Genomic DNA, 6,708 nt, shown 5'->3' with positions numbered 1-6,708 from the left:
GGTACACAGCACAACATACTTTATAGACCCTATGACTGTGGCATAGGGAATGATTTTCATTCTTTTTCTATTTTCTGCCGTGGTCGGGTTTTGAGTCTTACTCAACTTTACACCCTATCATATAGGCAAGAACCCTTTCTTTGACTGATCCATTTTGAACTTCTTCAAAACATTACCAAGGTATATACTTTGTGAAAGTCCAATTAAGCGTCTTTGATCTATCTCTATAGATCTTGATGCCCAATATGTAAGCAGCTTCACCAAGGTCTTTCATTGAAACTCTTATTCAAGTATCCCTTTATGCTATCCAGAAATTCTATATTATTTCCAATCAACAATATGTTATCTACATATAATATTAGAAATTCTACAGAGCTCCCACTCACTTTCTTGTAAATACAGGCTTCTCCAAAAGTCTATATAAAACCATATGCTTTGATCACACTATCAAAGCATTTATTCCAACTCCGAGAGGCTTGCACCAGTCCATAAATGGATCGCTGGAGCTTGCACACTTTGTTAGCACCCTTTGGATCGACAAAACCTTCTGGTTGCATCATATACAACTCTTCTTTAAGAAATATCCATTTAAGGAATGCAATTTTTATATCCATTTGCCAGATTTCATAAAATATGGCAATTGCTAACATGATTCAGACGGATTTAAGCATCGCTACAGTTGAGAAAATCTCATTGTAGTCAACAGCTTGAACTTGTCGAAAACCTTATGCGACAAGTCGAGCTTTGTAGATAGTAACACTACTATCAGCGTCCGTCTTCCTCTTGAAGATCCATTTATATTCTATGGCTTGCCGATCATCGGGCAAGTCCACCAAAGTCCACACTTTGTTCTGATACATGGATCCCATCTCAGATTTCATGGCCTCAAGCCATTTCGTGAAATCTAGGCTCATCATTGCTTCCTCATAGTTCGTAGGTTCATCATGGTCTAGTAACATGACTTCCAGAATAGGATTACCGTACCATTCTGGTTTGAACCATACTCTGGAAGACCTACGAGGTTCTGTAGTAACTTGATCTGAAGTTTCATGATCATCATCATTAGTTTCCTCACTAATTGGTGTAGGAATCACTGGAACTGATTTCTGTGATGAACTACTTTCCAATTCGGGAGAAGGTACAATTACCTCATCAAGCTCTACTTTCCTCCCACTCACTTCTTTCGAGAGAAACTCCTTCTCTAGAAAGGATCCATTCTTAGCAATGAATATCTTGCCTTTGGATCTGTGATAGAAGGTGTACCCAACAGTTTCCTTTGGGTATCCTATGAAGACGCACTTCTCCGATTTGGGTTCGAGCTTATAAGGTTGAAGCTTTTTCACATAAGCATCGCCGCCCCAAATTTTAAGAAACGACAACTTTTGTTTCTTGCCAAACCACAGTTCATAAGGCGTCGTCTCAACGGATTTTGATGGTGCCCTATTTAAAGTGAATGCATTTGTCTCTAATGCATAACCCCAAAACGACAGTGGTAAATCAGTAAGATACAACATAGATCGCACCATATCCAATAAAGTGCAGTTACGACATGCGGATACACCATTACGCTGTGGTGTTCCATGTGGCGTGAGCTGTGAAACTATTCCACTTTGTTTTAAATGAAGGCCAAACTCGTAACTCAAATATTCTCCTCTACAATCATATCGTAGAAACTTTATTTTCTTGTTATGGTGATTCTCCACTTCACTCTGAAATTCTTTGAACTTTTCAAATGTTACAGACTTGTGTTTCATTAAGTAGATATACCCATATCTGCTCAAATCATCTGTGAAGGTCAGAAAATAATGATACCCGCCACGAGCATCAACACTCATTGTACCGCATACATCGGTATGTATTATTTCCAATAATTCATTAGCTCGTTCCATTGTTCCGGAGAAAAGAGTTTTAGTCATCTTGCCCATAAGGCGCGGTTTGCAAGCATCAAATGATTCATAGTCAAGTGATTCCAAAAGTCCATCTTTATGGAGTTTCTTCATGTGTTTTACACCAATATGACCCAAACGGTAGTGCCATGATACGTCTGCGTCGTATCTACTTTTCCAAACACTTCTGCCCTTGTTTTGGACTCTAACTTGCATGATTTGAATGGAACTAACCCGGACTAACGCTGTTTTCAGCAGAACTACCATGGTGTTATTTTTGTGTAGAAATAGAAGTTCTCGGAATGACTTGAAAATCCACAGAGCAACTTTTCAGAATTAATAAAAAATATCGGCGAAAGAATCAACATCAGGGGGCCCACACCCTGTCCACGAGGGTGGGGGCATGCCCCCTGCCTCGTGGGCCCCCTCGACGTCCACCGACCTCAACTCCAACTCCATATATTTGCTTTTGCAAAGAAAAAAACAGAGAGAAAGTTTCATCGCATTTTACGATATGGAGCCGCCGCCAAGCCCTAATCTCTCTCGGTAGGGCTGATTTGGAATCCGTTCGGGGCTCTGGAGAGGGGGATTCGTCACCGTCGTCATCATCAACCATCCTCCATCACCAATTTCATGATGGCCACCGCCGTGCATGAGTAATTCCATCGTAGGCTTGCTGGACGGTGATGGGTTGGATGAGATTTACCATGTAATCAAGTTAGTTTTGTTAGGGTTTGATCCCTAGTATCCACTATTTTCTGAGTTTGATGTTGCTATGACTTTGCTATGCTTAATGCTTGTCACTAGGGCCCGAGTGCCATGATTTCAGATCTGAACCTATTATGTTTTCATGAATATATGTGAGTTCTTGATCCTATCTTGCAAGTCTATAGTCATCTATTATGTGTTATGATCCGATGACCCCGAAATGACAATAATTGGGATACTTCTCGATGATGACCGTAGTTTGAGGAGTTCATGTATTCACTATGTGTTAATGCTTTGGTCTGGTACTCTATTAAAAGGAGGCCTTAATATCCATTATTTTCCATTAGGTCCCCGCTGCCGCGGGAGGGTAGGACAAAAGATGTCATGCAAGTTCTTTTCCATAAGCACGTATGACTATATTCGGAATACATGCCTACATTACATTGATGAACTGGAGCTAGTTCTGTGTCACCCTATGTTATAACTGTTACATGAGGAATCGCATCTGACATAATTATCCATCACTGATCCAATGCCTATGAGCTTTTCACATATTGTGCTTTGCTTATTTACTTTACCGTTGCTACTGTTACAATTACTACAAAACTGCTACTGTTACTTTTGCCACTATTACCGTTACTTCCATACTACTTTGCTACTAAATACTTTGTTGTAGATACTAAGTTATCCAGGTGTGGTTGAATTGACAACTCAACTACTAATACTTGAGAATATTCTTTGGCTCCCCTTGTGTTGAATCAATAAATTTCGGCTGAATACTCTATCCTCGAAAACTGTTGCGATCCCATATACTTGTGGGTTATCAAGACTATTTTTTGGCGCCGTTGCCGGATAGCATAGCTCTATTCTTTGAGTCACTTGGGATTTATATTTGTTAGTCACTATGAAGAACTTGAAAGATGAAAGAACTAAGATTTATCCCTCAACTACGAGGGGAGGTAAGGAACTGCCATCTAGCTCTGCATTAGATTCTTCTTCTGTTATGAGTAAGCTTGTGACACCTAAACCTGCTTCTGCTATTAATTCTGATATGTCGCATGTTATTGATGATGCCACTTCTACTATGCATGATACTTATGATGAAACTACTTCTATGCTTGATACTGCTATGCTATTAGGTGAATTTCTTGATGAACAACTTGCTACGGTTAGAGAGAATGAAATTATTGAAAATGAAATCATTGAAGATAGTGATGATGAAGGTTCTCCCCCTAAGTATGAATTGCCTATTGTTCCTGAGGGTTATGTTATGGATGAAGAAACTACTAGAGATATTCTTGCTTGCAATGATAGATCTGATCTTAAGAAGTTATTAGCTAAAGTGAAACAGAAATCTCTAAATGCTAGAATGAAATATGACCCAGCTTTTGCTACTTCACCTATCTTTGTTACTGATAAGGATTATGAATTCTCTGTCGATCCTAAGATAATTACTTTGGTTGAATCTGATCCTTTTTATGGCAATGAATCTGAAACTGTTGTGGCACATCTTACTAAGTTAAATGATATAGCCACCCTGTTCACTAATGATGGGAAATCTCGCTACTACTATATCCTTATGATATTTCCATTCTCATTAAAGGGTGATGTTAAAACTTGGTTTAATTCTCTTGATCCTGGTTGTGTGTGTAGTCCCCAGGATATGATTTATTACTTCTCTTCTAAATATTTCCCTGCTCATAAGAAACAAGTTGCCTTAAGGGAAATATATAATTTTGTGCAAATTGAAGAAGAGAGTCTCCCACAAGCTTGGGGGAGGCTTCTTCGGTTACTTAATACTTTGCCTGATCATCCTCTTAAGAAAAATGAAATACTTGATATCTTTTATAATGGACTAACTGATGCTTCCAAGGACCACTTGGATAGTTGTGCTGGTTGTATTTTCAGGGAAAGAACAGTCGATCAAGCTGAATTGCTATTGAATAATGTGTTGACTAATGAAAATAACTGGACTCTTCCTGAGCCAATTCCTAAGCCAATCCTGAGCCAACTGACGAGGACATGTATTAGGGGTAGGGTAACAGGCCTGACCTAAAGACCCTACTCATGGAAAACATACACTTTGTACTGGGCCCTTGGGCCAGATCGCCGTTCAGATGTACCGCAACTTGAAAGTCACTCGGACGGCAATGACCACTCGGAGCAGGACACTCCACTCGACGAGCTCATTCCACTCGACCGTATAACTCACTCGGATATGCGAAGACCAATAGTCAGCATGACGGTTTTGTAGTGGCCAGGTATTATGGCATTCATGCCCCACTTTGTAACATAGGAGGTGAGGGGGTGGCGCACTCTATATAAGCCACCCCCACCACTAGACTGGGGGATGTTTTTTTCTTCCACCTCTCTCTCTTTTCACCATTACTCTCAGGACTTAGCTCAGGCATGGGGATCCATTCCTCTCTCACACACACACATTGTAATCTCCGGATATATACTCAGATAAAACAAAGCCTCTCCGGAGCACGAGACGTAGGGTTGTTATCTCCACCGTGAGAGGCCCGAACTCATTAAAACCACCGTGTCACCCATATGCATCTCGATAGGTCATGCTCCGTTACCCTATACCTTATTATTGTCGGAATCGTTCCCACGACAGTTGGTGCCCACCGTGGGGCATGGCGTCTATCGAGCCATGATGCAGATGGTTTTTCATTCATGTAATTTCCTGTTCATGCAGTTCATACGAACAACTGAAGCACCGTAAAAGGGGAGGAGAAGATACATCTTCACCCGACACTGCGAGCGTGCATGACCATTCACAAACGCGTCCATCTGGCGATTTCCTTCTACACTACGGGCTTCATCTTCGAGGGCCGGTACCGCTGGACAGACACGCCGCCACCAGGCGGTGTGCGGCTCCTCTTCGCCGAGCTCTCCGGCGGTGCCGCCTCCATGGGTGCCGACGACCCGCGCCACTACCTCAGGTTCACGGGCGACGACCCCGATGCCACCGAGGACTCTGAGCGCGAGGCGAATCGCCCGCTCGACCGGACCGACCGGGGCTGCCACCAGCGCGCCTCCTGCTTCGTCTTCTCCATCTTCTCCACCGAGCCTAGCACACCCGTCTGCTGGATGCGGCGACTGTAGGTGTTCAGCAGTCACTCCGGTGACATGGACACTCGGTTGCTGCACGACCCCCAGGCCTCCGGTGCGTCCATCCGCGCCGGATCGGCCCCTCTGGCGGCGTTTCCAAGTCCCGTCGTTGCAGCCGTCATTCGGGAGCAAGGGACCAACCCTGTCGCCCGTTTAGCACGTTAACCGCGCGCGTGCGTAGCCCACCTCCTCGTCGCACAAGGAAACAGAAGAACGTGGGGTGGCTGTTTCGCTAAGGTAATTGCATCATTAAGCGGCTCATCAGGTGAGTATTTCGTGCACCAGATTTCTAATACTGCAGCCAAAACTCCTGCTATTCACGCGCCAGTAATTGGTGCATGCATGCATGCATGTGCAACCTCCCGGCCATTAATTTCGTGGCTATGCTTGCTAACCGGCTATCTTGCAGGAGCGTTGGGATCAAAAAAATAATATTCGTAGCTATACTTGCTACTAACTTGCAGGATCACTTGTACCGTCGTCGTCCACCGACTGCAGTTCACTCGGACGGACGTTTCGTTCAGGCGAATAACACGATGACAGGCAGATGAGTTTTTCATTTGGATTACTAAACATCCAGATTCATTTAGATGCATTTTTTATACGACTAACATGCAGTGACTCGCCCGCCTGCACACCGTCGCTCAACTGGTCACGCGTGCATGGTCACTCAACGTCCCGCGTGTTGTCACCCTACAAGACGTGTCTACAACACTCGGACATCCCAAGCCCAGTCTGCGGGATGTGTCTGCTTCACTCGGACGCCCCGCGCGTCGCCACTCCGCGGGACAGGTCTACTTCACTCGGCCATCCCGCGCATCGCTACTCCGTGGGACGGGTCTACTTCACTCAGACGCACCGCGTGTCGCCACTACGTGTCTACTTCACTCGGACGCCCCGCGCATCGCCACTCCGCGGGACGGATCTACTTCACTCGGCCACCCCGCGCATCGTTACTCCGCGGGACGAGTCTACTTCACTCGGACGCCTCGCG

This window comes from Triticum dicoccoides, chromosome 1B (genome assembly GCF_002162155.2).
Source record: "Triticum dicoccoides isolate Atlit2015 ecotype Zavitan chromosome 1B, WEW_v2.0, whole genome shotgun sequence".
NCBI classification, from domain to species: domain Eukaryota; kingdom Viridiplantae; phylum Streptophyta; class Magnoliopsida; order Poales; family Poaceae; genus Triticum; species Triticum dicoccoides.
The sequence above is the reverse complement of the archived record's forward strand: the minus strand, read 5'-3'. Positions refer to the sequence as shown.